General features: G+C 31.6%; 1 protein-coding gene across 3 annotated transcripts in view; it reads right to left on the bottom strand.

Annotated features, from left to right (window-relative positions):
- LOC148232452 (nucleoredoxin-like) overlaps positions 1 to 19656 on the bottom strand; it is a 60187-nt gene that overhangs the window by 23466 nt on the left and 17065 nt on the right. The window lies entirely within an intron of this gene.

Genomic DNA, 19656 nt, shown 5'->3' with positions numbered 1-19656 from the left:
ATAATATAAGAGTTTCTTAACTATTTTTATATGAGTAAAAAACACATGTATGTGACATTTAAAATACAATTACAATATGTTTGAATGATATCAAATACATTATTACCATCGAATAGGCATTATCTAAGCAATGAATGTGAGAAAAAACTAGTCGCATTTTATGTATTAAAAGCGCCACTAATAAGAAACGCCGTCAAGTTTGCCTTTGTTATACCGTATGTGACAATAGAAGGTTGAGATAAAGCAATGTGAAACGACAAATGTTTCAACAAGAAAACAGTCAAATAAACAAATTTTATTACATCTTAAAATTTCAATCAGATCAAGCGCATAAAATCATATACATAGAGCCTATATTGCCGCTTTCATTCGGAATTCGCTTCCGTCAGCACTTCATCAACAACATCCATCTAAATTGGGACTAGCAATTTTGTGACGAAACAATCCGGAAAATCCCGGCATTTGTGCCGTTTCGTGTCTCATGACTTAAAAAAAATAATACTTGTTTTTTTTTAATTTTTGGAACTAATACAACTTTATCACTAGAAATATTTACTAAAACGTTTTAAAATGTTTGAAACGCTAAAAGTAAGAATTGAAAAAAACAGATCATTGGTTTAGTACATTTTTTACAAAAGGCTAACTATGTTTTCAATTAAAAGTATTTTTTAAAATTGTTCCAAAAAATATATAATTTTATTTACTAAAACGACTTTTTTCCAAATAAGCTAGTTTATAATCTAGTCTAAAAATAATTAATGAATAATATACTAATGACGATTTTATGATAATATGACGTTGGCAATTAAAAATTAATTTGTCGATAAAAATTGAGAATTACTATTTCTCAAAAAATATCTGATTTTTCAAAAAATGTTATATAGCCTTTTTTATTAAAAAATTAAAACAATTGTATTGTTTTGATATACTGCTGCATAATATAAGGTGATTCTGTGCCAGATGTTTTAGAACTTTTATTAGTATTTGAATAGCAAAATATGATTTCAATTTTCTCAAATAATCTAATTAATCTTATCTTTACTTTGGTAATCTAAGAACTACATTTATAATCAGATAAGAAGCAATCACTCCGTGTGCGAATCGGCAGATTGCAAAAATTGTATGGGGGTTTTTATTTAAAAAATATGTGTTATAATGTGTCTGCTAATAAGTTTCAATAAATCATTAATATTTTAACCCCAATAGTATTTTTATATTATAATTACTATAAATAATATAATTCACATAAGTAAATATTAGCAAAAAATATTGCAAAAATATAAACAGTAAAGATATTTTATATATATAAAGATATCTACAATAATATACTGCGTTATTATAATTACATACAATTTTTTGTGAAAATTTAGAAGTAGATGAAAATCGATGAGTGAAATACATCAAGAAACAAGAACGGACTCAAAACCTAATCTTTCATATAAATATTTGCTCACAATTAAGACAACATCAACGGAAAGCGAGCGAATATTCTTACCGGTACGAATAAACACTAAAAATTAAAAATAAACTTTCCGATTCAATTTAAAATTCTTTGATCTTTCTAAAACTTATTTTTCCAAGCAAAAAATATGTATTTTTATCATTTTTTAATAATTTTACTATTGATATTTTGTATAAATAATTTTAATTGCGTTTTTTACTTGTTATAAATAATATATTTTTTTTATATAAATTAATGTGTTTTACATTTTACTGATACTACCAAACAAAATTTTATGAGAATTCCCAGTACTTAATTTTTTCTCGCTTCCCGGGATTTTAAAAAGCCGCAAATTCCGTATCACTACACAATAGACGTTATACAAACTATCACCAAGTGGAGCTACGCCGACTATCAACAAGATAGAAAAGACCGAGAAAACAGCCGCTTCTCCCTTTGCGTCAACCCTGACCCAGCTAAGACGTCCAGAATCCAAAGTTCAACCTGTTTCTTAGTTTCGATAAGGGTTTAAGGTATTTCGCCCAAGCTCTCAGGAAATCTTATTAGCTAAGAAAGCATAAAATAATTATTAAATCTACGTGCTAGCTACATCGATATTATCAACGTCTTGACGGACTGTAAGACTGTAATGTCTCTTTAACATAGAAATTTATTTTATTTTAATATTTGAGTGGTTTGAAACAACCAGGAGACGTCGTTTCTCGTATGAGCCCATAAAAAAATCGAACTTATATAATCATATATTGAAATTTAAAAATACATCAAAACGAACACGCTTATCGCACAATACACTATGAATAAATATAGGTACGTGTTCGCATCATTTGCCGGCAAACAATACAAAATGTTCATCACGTTTCACACGAACGTGTCTAGGAGTTTCAAATCATAAGTAAAAATAATAGCAGTCGGATATTATATATATATTACAAAAATAAATCTTAATCCACTTCGTATAACCGAATTTCAGTTTGAAGCATTAAATATTCTCTTCGCAGAGTTATTATCTCATCCGAGGAGATGTTGATTTAATTAAGTCGTTTAACACCTTGAGGGTTATTTCCAGCTCATGAGTCAAACCGTGTCTAATATGCGTCATAATTTTCATTTTGAAATTCCTCCTCCCTTTATGCACGATCCTCTTTCACATACACACACTCTTTCGGTGGATACAATTTAGTTTGCATACATTATACTATGTATGGTATGGACCCTCAGCGGCGAACAATGTCGCCTCTCACTAGAATACGATTATAAAAAAGCAATATATGCATGTAGAAGTTGTAGAGGGGTGGGGTAATGGACTTAAAGCAGTGGCAGCACGTAATATATTGCAGCAGACGGAATTAAGTTGAAATTTAATTCGATCCTTGCTAGCTAAAGGCATTATAAATTTAGACGCATCCCTAAATTTTTTTGTAAGACGTATTAATGTGGACTTTGCAGAATGAAAATATTCAGAACATCAAACTGTGCATGACATTCAATAAATTATTAACTCAATTATTAACTCAAGTGACGCTGAGATGCTTTATAGTCATTATATGCTAGATTTAATTAAAACAATTTTTTTCTATACAATATTAGCATAAGAAAATATTATGGATTGAAATGCATATGTTAATATATAATAAATTAATCATTATAATAATGATAAGAAATGTGCATACTGTCTATAAAACTACGTTTAAGCGTTGATAATACACACGGAGTGGGAATCTGGCGTCAACATACCCCCCACCATTAAACGTTAGCTTATAATGACGAACAAATTGGAGGTTTTTATCATCGCAAAATAATATTTATGAAAACTCTATGTTTAAAATCCAATTATAAAGATAATTGTAATGCGTATTATAAGATATTCAATGCCAATTGATTGAACAAATTACGATAATGTACAATATTGTAGTGCTCGAGAAACAGTATAAAATATAGTGACAAATTGTTTTTTTGTAATACATATTTCTAATTATATTGCTCATCAATGTATTTAATTGTAAAATATGTCGACAAAAAAGTATTTATATTCTCTACTTTTTTAAAACCAATAATTTGAAGATGTTTAAAAATTTAACCAAAATCACAAAACAATTTATAACATTACACAACTGTACATTAGGCCAGATAAAATTTTAATTTAATAGTAAATGTAATTTCCAGTTTTCTTGATCCTACGACTCCTTTCAAAAAAAAGCTTCATATTAAGAACAATATTCATGAAGAAATCCTGGAGGTATTTTATATGCAGTTATTATTGAAAAAGCTTGTATTTGTGAATATGAAAATTATGGTATTTTTTATATATTCACATGCTATGTAAAATAGCATAAAAATATAAATAAGAAATATAATAAAAAAAAATGACTGTCGAAAAGAGATTAGATTTGTCGCAGCTATGGATTGTAATAATACCGGTATTACCGAGAGAAAAAATAATCAATACCGGTACTACCGGTATCGACATTATTATTATTATTTTAATTAATTAACCTAAAAAATAATCCGAGTACTTCATGATTCACCATGTTTATTGATTAGCAAGATCGAAGCATTAAAATACAACGGCTATTGTTTCGATGTATTAAATATTTTAATTAAAAATATTTTCGAAAATACGGGCACTAAATCTTTCTTCTTTTGTAGCAATAAATCTAGGACAACATCGTCTTTGATGGACCACTTCTGGATGCCTCCTAAATTTTTATAACAGGGGCCAGAGCATCACTCCCCAATTTATTCCAATAAAATATATTTTCGAAAGATTTAGCTCTCGAATACTTGAATTTAAGTTATTAATGTTTCAGTATTATAAATATTATAGAATAAAAAATATGTTAATACTGCATAACCCTTTCAGCCCCACACAATTTGGCCTAACTTATGAGAAAAAAGTTTTGAAAAATCATTGATTTGCATTGTTAAATAAATTACGTTATACGTATGTGTAACGTAAAAATATGAATTTTTTTTTGTATACTCTCAATAATGTGAGGTAATAAAAAGCAATAATATTTTCATATTTATTTACTTATAATAATTATGATTTAAAAAAAAACACCTGTCAACACATTTTAATTATATCGTCCAGTACAACATATCTTTAGTTAGTAACAGATATTTTTTAAAAAAAGAACACATTTATCGTATGTTTTTTAAATACATTTATCATTTAAATATAATAATTGAGCTTTATTGCTAATATTTATAAAAGCATATTTCGTTGTCTATTTGGGTAAGAACCTGTTTGATTAGATTAAAAAAGTATAAATAATAGAAAGAATTTCGTGTATGCAATACCTGCTTTTGTTTTCACTTCGCCAGCCATCCCTATCATAAAAATGCGCAATCGTTTCTCTGTTACATTACAAAATTACTGGGAACTGCTAGGAACCGTTAGATTTGTTTGAGATAAAGCAAAGATATTCCTTTTATGTTGACACGTCGCGCATATTTTATACAAACGTGTTCAATTTAATTTTAAAAATTGGCCTTCAAGATCGTGTAATTAAACACCGTTGGATTATTTTCTGTGGGAATATGTGAAGTCACTAGTCTACGCTATAGATACTCTAACTGAACACTTCGATAAACTAAAAAGCAAACATAGCGAAAGAATAAAATGTCACTCGAATCCGTTAATAAACAATTTATATAAAAAATACTAGTTAAATGCTAACGACAATAATAAGAAATGATTATTAAATAAATAAAAAAGAATGATTTTTTTTCTCTTTTTTTTCTTTTTCTTTCCCTAATAAAATAAAGGGGAAAGAAGGTGAGATATGGAGGAAAGAAATCGATAGCCAGGTAAATGGCTTTATGCCAAGGAATTGAGAAATAAAATATTAGTCCTGTAGTCTACGCTGATAAACCATAGACGATGGACAACTTGGAAGCCAACATTCGCCGCGTTATTGGCGATATACGGCCTCAGCTGATCGAAAATTGGACTTGCCCGAAGTCATATTTAAACACTAATGGCACAAAATTATCTTTCCAAAAAAGCTAATACTGTGGCCATTGTGTTTTTTTTTATATTTTAAATTTCTATACCTATAAAAAAACATCCTTTAGATATCATTTAAGTTTTCTACAAGAGTTTGGGAACTTCTCAATCGGATATCTACACTATATTACATTTTTCTATTTGTTAAAAATAAATACAATAATAATATTTATATTTTATATAAGTGTATTTTTCTTAGATATTCTGGCAGCTTACCTAAATATATGTTTATCTAAATATATATTTGAAGCATTCCCATAGAATGTTCTGATGTGTGTAAATATATCATATCGTCACACACACCACCGCCTCATCCTTCCATACCATTCCAGAAATCGATACCTCTTAAATCATTACAAACTCCGGTTGTTTCCTGCACTAATCTGATTTCCTCAAGTATGCGCAACACAATTAACGAATTAGGGGTACCAAAACACCCCCACACTCTGGGTGGCGAGTGGAATTTGTCGGAGTCGTTCGACGGTCGTGCACCCCTCGGCAGTCGCGTCCAATCGATTGCGTCTGGAAACACCAGATTCTGTGCTTGCAAGGGAATCTGGTATGTTCTACTATGCATTCGCTGTCATCTATTAGATGTAGCGTTTTGTAAACGATGTGAAAACAATTTGAAATTACAAGGCGCGCCGGTGACGGTTGGTTTCCGCGCAACCCCTAATTGCAACCACTCTGAGTAGACACGCGTAAACACCCCCTTCGCGGAACGCGCTGACGATTAATGCGAGGAAATTGTTTAACTACCCTGTCATACGTGTGTGGTGGCGCTGTAACGATAGGGAGGCGCCATTAAAAGCAGGTGCTACTGTTTTTCATTCAACATTGAAAAACAGACTGAAGTAGAGAAACGTCAGTTATGATTATCCTTGTCGTTGATATCACTACCGCTCTGCTAAATGACCTATATTATGCCTATGTGTTTTTAAAAAACATCCCATACATACATGGTATTTATCTATATTGATAGTAAGTCAAATTAAACGCGTTGTTTGTGTTTGACAGGCAAGTATTTACGACGCAATTTATCACGCGTGAAAAATTTTCAATGAATATTTGCGTTTAAAATATATTAGTGTGCAGGAAGTATTGAAAATAATTGAAAATGCTTTAACCTCTAGAAGTCCAAAGGCATGTACATATGTCATGCCCAAAATAGTCATAAATTGTTATCTATAGTTCTCAATCTAAACAGTTATGTTTTTATATTTACGTATAATTTTTTTCTTTAAATAATTTAAAATACTGTTTTTAATTCAAGATTTCAGATGGCATCTATACATAAATAAAAATATAAATTATTCAGATTTATGCCTATAATTCTGACTAGAATGAAAATGAATTTATTGTTATTATACAACATGGCCGTAAAAATAAATAAAAGGGTTTAAAAAACCGTTACGCTGAAATAGAATAACATTAACGTATTTTATGTTTTGCAAAAGCTCAATACACGAACATTCTGGAGGTGTCGCTTCATACAAATTAATACTTATGTGTTTGAAAAATAAAGTAGTTGTCGAGGTTGAAAGGAGCTTAAGTGGAGAGAGAGAGAGAGAGAAAGAGAAATGTAAAAATCAGGTACTATTTTGGGATTTTCCCCATCATCTTTTTCCACAATAAAATGGCGCAATTTTCGCGTAAATAAAAATATTTGAAAGCATTTCCCCAGAGGGAGGAAAATACTGTCACTTCAATTAGAAGCACTTTGAGAAGATTGACATATTCTTCCCAAAAAAATATATTTAAAAATGTATTTTTAGAGCATAAACATTCCACGATAAATTTAATTAAAAATACAATGTTAACCTTTTGATCTCCCATGTTATTCCAGCTATTACATTTCATGGAAATCTTTCGGAGAATACACATTGTGCAAATGGTTATATAATATTAATACATCAAAAGCGAATTTCTGACCCAGATTGTATCCCTCCATTCGCCGATAAGGCAAATATTCGAACAATCGCACAGCGTCGATAAAGGCGCCCACACACGCTCGTAAATATTCTATTTTTTTCTTCAAAAATTTTCTCGTATTTTCCTTTGGGCTAAACCAATTTCCCTGCCGATCGGCGATCTCGTGCCCCGTGGGAATTTCACCCATATCCCAGAATATTATATTATACCCATGTTCGACGTGGGAGTGTAGAAGAGCAATTGGTGGCAAGTTTGTGTTTGTGCGCTCTGGATTATTAAATAGATGGATTTCATCGTGTAATGGCGAGTTCCCCTAATGCCAAAGGGGAATGTTACATTACGTTGAATGCCACCTGAGTTCCGCGCCACCCTTAAATTGGTTCCGAGCTAATCCACTTTTTAGCATAATGCGATTGAACGGAAAATTTGATAGCGAGACTACAGCGCTGTCCGAAATGAAAGTGTTTTTGAAAAGAAAATCCATTATTCATGAGAAAAGTTTGTTACTTACACAGATTAAATCTTGAGAATTTAGATAATAATTCATGTGTATATTATCGACGAGGACTAATAAATTAGTTACGGAACATAAAGTTAACATTGCTGAAAAGCAGTTTGCATAACTAAATATGCTAATAACAAAATAGAGATATCTTTGAATTATATACTTAATCTGTTTATTAAACTTGGCTATGTAAAAGATTGCGTAAAATAAAACTTTTGTCACAAAAATTAGATAACTGTAATTATATGCAGAACTAAATGCTATGTTTAACTGTCAGGATAAATTCCCAGGGCCCGTTCTTCTCAAGGGGCCCGACTCTGAAAAAAATCATAGCCAGGATATATGTATAAAAAAAAATAAAAACCGACCTCAGAAACTAAACTATAGTTGTTTGAGATATACCTTTATACTGATGTATTTCAGGTATAAGTTCCTTTACCCCATTTTATACATATTATACAATAAAGAACAGGAGTGGAACATTGCCTTCAAACGCACCCACATTCTAGGTAGTACTTCCACAATAAACAATATTATTTAAAGGGACAGATTATTGTTTTTTGACGCGGCTCCATTTATGTTCAAATTTGTTTGCAAATTAATGTTGTTAGAAATGAGAGTAAATATTCAACGAATGTAAATTAATAGCAGTAAATTTAGGTATTCGATCTGAAAAATTCAGTTCAAATACCTAAGGAAGAGGCAAATAAATAACGAAAAATCAACAACAGCACCAGCTGAATTATATAAATTTAATATTTTATATATTGTATTATCGATAATTAGACAACTGGATTTAATACAACAAAATAAATAAACTATACTTTCAGTTTCATGCGATTATTCATAAAAGAAAATTTAGAAAAAACAGTCTCGAATCTGTCCATAAGGATTAAGACCATACATAAAAGCCCTCGTTACGATCAGAAAAAATCTTTTGATCTTACTGTAAATATTCTCCGTGATTGAAAACATATATCTTTGTTGCGAAACGGTACAGATATAATAAATCACCGGATTAATAAATGCAGAATACGACCTTGGACAATACCCATCAAGCTAATGTTGCTTTCTAAAAGCGTATACCTATTTCGCTGTTCTAATAAATGAAAACATTTATTAGCTAGATGATTGGTGCATGATTGTGATTGGTCAGCAAGCTTTGCAGCCTTAAGAAGGCAGTCAGAGATCAGCAGACGTCCGCCGCCCGCGGACAACATACGATCATGGACTCACACACCCCGCCGCCAGCTTCTCCACCACCGCTCGGAGAATATATTGTCGCTACCACACCAATCAGATTGTCCACTGACATCATCCCTTCGCCAGCTTTTCCACCACCACTCTGAGAAAACATCTCGCCATTTATCGTCCGTCGCACATATGTAAATATAATGTAATAAAACTCTAACTAGATTCCACCAAGCGTCTCACTGGCTACGAAGTCACACCCCCTAGAATACTCAAACCTTAAACTATGCACTCTTTCTAACAAAACGAAGTCTAATACTTTTATTTTTCATCTTACATGTATTTTTACTAACATTTCAGTGAAATTATGTCGGTATATATATGATATTTTCACCGGTAGATATATTATATTTTTACAAGTCAAAATAAAATATAACATGTACATAGGTTAATATTAAATCATGTTTGAATACTATTGTAATACTTATGTAAAGAGACTGCTTCTCGATATGCACTCATAAAATGACGCTTTGCGCTCACAATCATGCTATTTTTTATTACTTAACTATTTTATTAATTTATGTCTTAGAAAATCAGATATGAATGATGATAAGATAATAATCAATGTCGAGCATCGTGTATAATATTCCTATTAGATTGAAAATGAGTGTTACCGACGTTAAGTCGTTATTTATTGATCTTCTAATTTTTTAGTTAGAACTATATTTACATAAATAACACGATTTTGAAACCCATTATTTCCTAACCCCCTGGCGTTCGTGCGAAACGTACATATCGTATTTTATCGCATGATAAATAACCTCATTAGCGACGCCTATCGTTTAGCATTAATAAAAAAAAACAAGACTCAAAGAATATTTATGGAGCGATACATCACACGGTTAACCCAATTATGACGGTGCGGGGTATTTTATCGTACTTTAGTGAAATCGCAAAGTGTTATCGCATCTCTTCCCGTTTCCTACCAGGTTCTTATCCAATGGGAATTTACCTTTCGTCCCGAAAACGCACACACATCCCAACCCACTTTAGACGTTTATACGCAAACGTCAAAAAAATCCCAAGGCGACTGGAGAAAAAAAACGTAATACTTATTCCGCACAATGAATTTTTAACGTCGAGTGCCGAAAAGAGGAGCTTTTTCGCAGTAATGCAAAATGACGACAAAAGGGGTGTTAAATTGAATATTCAACGTTTTGCGGATACTTCTTTTTTTTCGTTGCCTCAGCAATCAAATTGTATTACACCAGGATTTTAATTATAATTTTAGTTCATACATGCAATATATTTATTACATATGTATATATAATACAATTGATAAATATAGAAGAAACATAAACAGACATTATATATTTTTTGCTTAATTTATTTCGTATAAAAGGAAAAATAATATAATGTATATTATTTAATTTTATATTTTTAAGCGTCATGATAATAAGGCAATATTTTAAAGCTGCTCATACATATTAATGAATACAAAATTATTTATGTATTAAAAAAAAATATATTTTCTAAATGATTTAGATATAATATATATTAATTTTATTTAATTTGTAATTTTGTATAAGCTCTCCCTGATTTTTAATCAGAAATTATGCTAGCGATGAAATTAGAACCTGCATTTAAATTAGGGCATTAAGTAGTATGATTTTTATAGTAGAATTTAAATGGAGACCTTAGCATTTAAACTTAGATATTTAGTAAAAAAAACGCAAAACTAACCGTAAAATATTTTTAAAAATAAAAATAACTGGATCGATTCACAACTTTAAGAACCATTGATATAACTATTAATAAAATCAAACAGCAGCCTTCGCAGAGATGTGTATGTATATACATATGAATAAAATAGATACTCTAAAATATATAAATTTATAAACGTTTTGCAAGCATGAAAAAATTGTGTAAAAAAACATGTGTTCCTTATTCGATGAGTAGACGCTTTATACATCCAAAATCATATAGTAAATAACGATATTTTCAGCCACCCCCAAACCAATTTCGTCCCTTCTGCTTTATACAGTGTGAAATGATAAATAGCCAGGGTGAAATGGAAAACCCAGGGGACGCGTCGAGGCTACTACCTAAATTTTTCATAAATAATCTATAAAAAATATTTTCTGGTAAAATAATAAGATGGCGAGTTTCTCCCTTAACGAAGAGCTAATAAAAGCGCGGAACTCGCGATAACAAAATTGGATATTGGATGGCGGTGCTGGAATTTTCAATATTTCTATATAAAAAAAAACAGATGACATACCTAACCTCGCCCGTGGGGGAAACAACCCTTATCGAAGAATTCACGGGCGATTGAAAAATATATTCTCTTAGGTTTATACAATGGATTTTTATGTAAAATATAAAACGAGACATCATAAAAAATATTTTTAATAGATAAAAATGGATATTAAGAATATTTTAGATTAAAATCATATAGATATGTAAAAGTATAATAACATTTTTAAACGAAATATTTTATTAGACCCTTTTTTGATTCGTATTTACTACCGGTGCCTGAAAAATGGTTTTCCCTCATATTTTCAAAGCCATTTACATAACAAATGGTCGATTGATCTTCGTCAAACTTTTTTATTGCTAAGCTCACATCAACAATGGTTTATTTTGCCATGATTACGATCTTAACTCGACGTTTTATGAAAGCGAATAAATAAATTGCAATGAAAAAAATGTCTGACCCTTCTCTTGACATTCAGTAGAGGAAAGGTTATACAATATATATAAAATATATACATTTAACCGTTTCCCATTACTTCCTCAACGGTATGTTTATATGGAAACTTTTCGCATTTCGTGCCACCGCACAATGGGGAACCAAAGAATAAGAAATAATAGAATTTCCACCGGAGAAAAGAAAAAGGCAGATCGCACCCCCAAAGAGCGGCCGTTCCGCCGAGATCCCGGGAATTACGCAGAAATGCAATTCGTCCTTATTGAGTTGCGAAAATTGTCCTGTGTTTCCTTGAATCAATTCCACCCCTTTATGCCATTGTGTACTCTGAAAAAATTTATAGTCGGCTGGAAGAATGGGATAAAAAATAAAAGCAAAACGTAACGGAGAAGAGTTTCGACGCGGAATTGAATAAAGGAGATACAAAAATATGTTTTTTTTATATTTTTGCTTCCGTCAAAGCGGAAAATGCTGAAAAGGGATGAGAGCTTTCGAGTCGCGGATCAAAATTAGAGAAAAAAATATCACTAAGCCTTGCAAACAAGTCACGTTTGCTTAGGCTCGATGTAAACAAGCGACGCAATCCAATAAAAATTGGGTTCAGAAATGACAAATACGTTTTATTTTTATCTGATTGTAAAATATCGTACGTATAAAAGTAGTCCGTTTTAATTTATATTTTATTATTTCTACAAACAGAAAAAAAATTTTAAATCTAGGGTAATGAAAAAGTCGATTACTATTTTTTTTAAATACGGTGCCCATTCTCCTTGAGGGGCCCAACTCTGGAAAAAAGAATAGTAAGAATACATTTATAAAAAAATAAAAATCGACCTCAAATAATGAATCTAAACTAAGCTACATTTGTTTGAGATGTACGTATACACTAATGTATTTCAGGCATAAGTTCCTTTAGCCCTTTTTTATACATATTATACAATAAATAGAAGGAGCCGAACATTGCCTTCAAAAGCACCCACTTTATAGGTAGTACTTTCATAATCCGCTAGTGTTAAAATTTGTTCGCAAAATATTGTTGACTATATTGTTTTTTAAAAGCTTAAAGAATATAAGACATGAGAGTAAATATTCAACGAATGTAAAATAGTAGCAGTAAATTCAGGTATTCGATCTGAAAATTCAGATCGAATACTTAAGGAAGAAGCAAATAAATAACAAAAAATCAACAAAAGCACCAGCTGAATTATATAAATTTAATATTTTTACATATTGTATTATCGATAATTTGACAACTGGATTTAATACGGCAAAATAAAGTAAACATTCAGTTTCTAGATCTAGAAAAAACAGTCTCGAATCTATCCCGAAATATAATATAATAGTGTAAAGGATTGAGACCATACACAAAAGCTCTCGTTACGACCAGAAAAAATGACATAAATAACACGAGTTTTGATCTTACTGTAAATATTCTTCGTTATTGAAAAAATATATCTTTGTTGCGAAACGGTACAGATATAATAAATCACCGGATTAATAAATACAGAATACGACCTTGGACAATGCCCATCAAGCTAATGTTGCTTTCTAAAGGATCTTACTAATCTAGAAAAAACACTTATTATTTTATTAATTTATTTAGCTTAATAGCTAATCTTTACATCTAACAAATTTAGTAAACATATATAAAAATATATAAAAAATACATAACAGAAAGAAAAAATATACAATAATAAAGACTTAATATTATAATATTTTATTTCTATATGTACGAAGGTGTTTTTTTATTCCATTTATAAAACCCGTTATATTTTTGCTGTTTCGGATTTCTCTTGGAAGACTATTATATAAATTAAAACCTCCGTACATAATTCCCCTAGCCGTACTCGTTTTCTTATACTTAATTATCTTTAAATTTTCTCTATTTCTAGTATTATATTTATGTACATCTTTATTTCTTATTAATGATTTCAATTTTTTTATATGTAGTAATATATATATATATATATATATATATATATATATATATATATATATATATATATATACATATATATATATATATATATATATATATATATACATATATATATATACATATATATATATATGTATATATATATGTATATATATATGTTAGATAGTTAGTTAGTCTCAGGGGAAATAAGCAGAAGAATAAGTGTAGACAGACATCGCATCTCACATATTACTCCACAGTCTGCATTTTTAAAAATTTACCGATATTACTATGGACTTCTAATATCAAAGGACCGATCAAAGTATTTTAAAACTGAATTTTGATCAATGGAGAACGCAAAAACAATTATCACTTCTCAGAAGGCAAAAATTAACGTCAAAAGCAATAAAATCGTGTCGGCGCCATCGCAGTGGGAACGCTCGGATGCGAATCTTTTACACTATTTACTCTATGATGATACTGCCGAGGGTTGGTACATCAAATTTATCAGCGTTTAAAGAGCTGATGATCTAGCTGATTCTACTATTTGAAGGCACCTATATAAAATGGGGTTAAAGGGGTGTGCGGCAATTAAAATTTAAAATCATATGATATATTTTATCTCCTTAACCATTTTCTAGATCCGCTAATGCTCAACAGGGCAATTTTAAATCATCATTAATGAATCATAAGAAAAGGACCCAGGTTGTCCCCGTGAGGAACTCCCGAAAGGGTGAAATATTGTTTCGAAAATCAGCCACCAAATATTTATTTATATACACAAAGGCACGGGCGGTGAAATACTTTCCTTCTCGATCGCTCGAGTGTTAAGTGATGAGAGTAAGTGAGAGATAAGAGCATGCGGTCCGCATGCCCTTATCTCTCACAGAGTATCTCACCGCCCGCCTCTGATACACATCTAATATATTTTAATGAATATTATTAATTTTAAGTTTTAACTTCCATAAATCAATTTATAATGCAGCTCTAGTGAATGTATAATATTAATAAAGTTGAGAGAGAGTGTGCTTGTATAACAAAACCTATTAAATTATGTCATACATTCAACATCAATGGGCAATAAAGGAACAAGGCCTTACTATCTCGTCAAATAATTGAAAGCCGGAACCAGATTGACGTTCATATTTAACCGGAACGTCATAAGGCTCGATCACGGTCATATTTCAGCGACAGCTTGTCAAACGTCAATCCCCGGATTATACCCATCTAGATAGTGGCATTAGGGGTGATTTGTTAGAGCGGACGGTATGTAGAAAATTGAATCCAGAATATCACCGTTTACCCGACACGCAGAGTGATTTTCTCGCAGAGGTGGGAGGAGAGACGATAGTGGGACGTAGATTTGAAATTCAAATGGGATTCCAGTTCGGGCGGGTTCGGTCAGAAACTCTCGCGTTTTGTTTGTGGGCGATTACCGCCCAACGGACCGCGAAAAGGTCGGCTCGTTAATTATACGCAGTCATACACAGGTCCTCCTCGGGCCCTTTGCTCGTTTCGCGGGATTAATCGGCTGTGAAGGGTCGATCGATGCTATTCAATTTAAAACGCGGTCGCAACAAAATAAGATTCAATTTCAGAATGGACGCCAATAGGTGGACGGGCAAATCTAATTTTATGATAGTACTACCTCCAATATTTATAGATATCAACGGGAAACCTTCATAAGATTACCACGTCATCTGGACGAAGTACCGTTACACGAAATAGCATGCTTTATCTCTTTCTTCGTTGCGTGCGACACCCCTCCCACTTTTATTTCTAGGGGATCTGCGTCAGTTCTAGATTGTTAAATGAATATATTTGATTAACCTACAATACCACTAACTTCATTCCATAATTTTGCTACTTATGTATCTGATTTTTTAATTTTGCGCAGAACTTCAACGATTTTTTAAATAAATATAATTATTATAGTCATTATTAAATGTGTTCCTACTATGTTTCCAAAAGCAATAATATATTTGTATTTATTATAAGAAAAGAGTATTATTATATAATAAAAATAAAATTGTTATTATTTCTTTAGAAGCGCAAGGTAACATCTCCACGGTGTATGGCTGAGAGGCAAATAGTAGTGGATTCTAATTAGAATGTAACGGTAAACCGTCGAGCTCCATAGGGAATCTTTTGATACCAACGGGAATAATTTTTTGTCTTCTCTGTTTTCTTTATCTTTAACAAATGACAAGTTCCTAGTTATATTTCAACAAATATCGATCGATATAATCAAAAAGGTAGATCTTAAATAAGCCTTAGATCAAGTTTGTTATGCCTCAATTCTTAAAAAAAATGCTAGCTTTGGGACTTTCCATATATTTTTTTAAATCACACTTTTTAATAAGTTGTCTAAAATATGGACTACATAAATCGTCTGAATACATTGTCACATCAGAAATTTTTCAAGGTTCTAAACTCGGCCCATTACTATTTATTTAGTTTATTAATGATAGGTATAAATAATGTTCTTTACATTTCAAAATTTGTACTTTTCACAGATGATCTTAAAGTATTCCTTAAAATAGATTTTATTAACTATTTAAGATTTTATTATATAGAACTTTGATATTAAAAATCTATGTGCTAATTGAATACCATTTAGAATAAAAAAAATCCATTTCTAGAAAAACGCTACTTAAATTTGATTTTAAAAAGGATAAAAATCAGATACTTCAAATATTTGTAATTTTGCACTATTCGAATATCGAATAGTAAACAATCAAATAATTTAATATATTAGTTAATTAAACTAGTTAATGAAAAAAGATTAATTAAAATAGTTATTGAAACAAGACAATAACGTAAAGGATTGGGACCACACAATAGCCCTCGTTCCGACTAGAACTAAAGGGTAAAATAACACGCAAGGATTCTCCGGTGCATAGAAAGAATATTTCTTTGTTGCGAAACGGTCACGTATATGATAAATCACCGGATTAACAAGATTCCTGTTACAGTATACGACCTTGAACAATGCCCATCAAGCAAATGTCGCTTTCTAAAGGCGTATACCTATTTCGTTGTTCTAAGAAACGAGTACATCTATTGGCTGGATGATCACTGCATGATTGTGATTGGTCAGAAAGCTTTGCAGACCTGGATACTTAAGCATGAACTCTGATGAAGAGAGGGTAATCACAAGCAAGCAAGCACATATTGTATTATATATAAACTATCAGTAAATATCAATAAAAATACTCAGAAAAAAATATGTAGAAATTCCCTTTCATCACATTTATTAAGAACAGCTATACAATAGTTTAAATATCTAATTCAAAAAAATTTAAAACCCAAAAACTTGAGCGTCCGGTTTTTAAACACTCGCTAGCTGCGGTACCTCACGATAGTTAATGTAAATATTTGTATACGTAATTTCCTTACCAAACAGTACTCAGTAAGTAGTTCAGTATTAAAGTTTTGGGTGACTTCCTGATTCTAGCTAATCTTCTGAGGCTTCTCAAACACCACTTTATATTAAAATATGATACTCAACCGCAAAAGGTTAACGCGCTTAAATAAATAATGAAACGCTTCGACTACGGGAGTCAAATCGAGCGCGAATATGATTACCAAGAGTGGTGGGTACACGGGTAGCTAGTGTAGATACACACGTAGGGTTTGTTCCATTAATTAAGCGGGGGGCGAGCTAGAGGGTTCGAGTACAATTCGAGGGGTTGATAAGACGCCTCGAGTTTCATTATGCCCTTCCGTAAGATTCAAAGTTGAAAATTCGCCCGCCAGATGGTTTATTTTCGGGGCGATTCGGGTGTTGCTCGACGTGCGATAACCACCCTTCGGTCATTACGACCCCTCCAAGTCCCGGGGGCGTAGTTCAAAACAATCTGGCCGCAAATTGGATTGATTTTTGTTTTCGAAAACAGTATCAAAAAGTCGATATCGCGACTAAAATTGACCCTTGCAGCATAAATTATCCCTAATGGACACTATCGTCAAAGTTTTCGATTAGTTTTATTTTATAGAGTACGCTTTTCTAGACTTAATTTGGCACACGATAGTCTGTGGTGTTGTGATATATAACAAAAGTTGTCGTATAATGGCGAAAGTTTTCTTTGTTATCATTTCCGAAAAGTTCATGTAGACTGAATTACATTTGGTGTTATTTAAACATATTATACTATATGTGTAATACATTTGATGTAATATACATATCAACCTTTAATTTGCATTTTATTTATTAAAACTTATATATTCGATGTATAATCAGAAAAAGTAGAATTCTCCAAATCCCGACAAGAAATATAAAATATAAAGAGCGGGTTTTTTCAGTGGTGGATGATATATATATTTTATTATCTCTATCATTGAGAGAATATTTATTTGTCGTGAAATGATCACGGATATAATAAAACACCGGATCCATAAGATTCCCGTTGCAATATACGACCTAGGACAATACCCATCAAGCGAATTTCGCTTTCTAAAAGCGTATACCTATTTCGCTGTTCTAAGAAACGAGTACATCTATTGGCTGGATTATTGTGATTGGTCACCAAGCTTTGCAGCCTGGACTCCGATAATTAGAAGGCAGTCACAAGCAGCCACTCGGAGATTCCGGCGGATTCTCGAAGAGACCAGCATGTTGCCCGCCGCCCGCGGACAACGTACGATCATGGACACACACATCCCGCCACCAGCTTCTCTACCTCGCTGCCACGATAATCAGAACTCCAAGGATCGTCCACTGAAATCATCCCTCCGCCAGCTTTTCCACCACCGCTCGGAGAAAACATCTCGTCATTTATTATCTGTCACAAAATATGTAAATATAATGTAATAAAACTCTAACTAGATTCCACCGAGCGTCTCAATTGCTACGAAGTCACACCCCCTAAGGTTTTCAAGCCCTTATAATATTATTATTATTTTAATTAATTGCACGAAAAAATAATCTTAGTACTGCTCGCATGTTTATTGATTAACAAAACCAAAACATTCTTTGGCGAAAAATGTCATCAGATTTTGGGACATCTTACTGTTATGAGCTTCTTGAGACAGCTTTGATAGATTACTTGCCAGATATACTAATAATTAAGTGCAGAAACAAAGACTCAAATCAAATCCTTGAATCTAAATATATGAAACTTAGTCTGCTGAGAAGGAAAACAATAATTGTTATAGTATTTATATTTTATCTCTAGATTTTTATTTTAAAATATAATAATACATTCAATGGTTCTTGAAGAATATGCTTAAATTTAATCATAACTTTGAAAAGTTTCTCTGGATAAAATATTGGAGGGTTGCGCATTCATTGCATTGAATAAGGGTAGCATATTGCCGCAACTCTAATTGTAGACCAAATCAATATTCATTGAAAGTCTGGGAAAATCTTTTCGCCAGCGAACAAGGAATACTTAAAATGCTGAATAGCAAATTCACGTTAATAATACAAATCAGACAAAGTTTAAGCCAGATGTTGGAAACTTTAAAAAATACGGCCGCTTACGGAAAACTCTCAAAAACAATAGAAGCAAATACGGATCAACTTCTAAAGCTTTAAATTTATGTGTGTTTCATGAAAGGAACACATTACGTTACTATATATATACATATAATATAATATAAATAGCAGATTAATTCATAGTAAACTCCAGATGTAGAAATAGCACTTAATCGAGCAGATACGACTGATCCGTTTATTTAATAGCACAACACTAGACAATGGTTCGATAGAAGCCTATGCTAAAATTCGGACACTCCCTTTTAATAGTAGGGAAGCACTTAACAACGATACTTATCGAGTTTCAAACGCAACACACGCTATATTATAATATAATCCCTTAACCCTTATCGTTACGGTTTAATGGCGCTAATGAAATATTAGCAACATGAGACAAAATAAACACAAAGGAACCGATAAATTTGAACTTTCAGTTATGAGCCTTGAAAT

The sequence above is a fragment of the Plectrocnemia conspersa genome, unplaced genomic scaffold (genome assembly GCF_051122295.1).
Source record: "Plectrocnemia conspersa isolate PC_06_02 unplaced genomic scaffold, ASM5112229v1 ptg000009l, whole genome shotgun sequence".
NCBI classification, from domain to species: domain Eukaryota; kingdom Metazoa; phylum Arthropoda; class Insecta; order Trichoptera; family Polycentropodidae; genus Plectrocnemia; species Plectrocnemia conspersa.
Note: the sequence above shows the minus strand (reverse complement) of the source record. Positions and strands in the feature narration are given on the sequence as shown.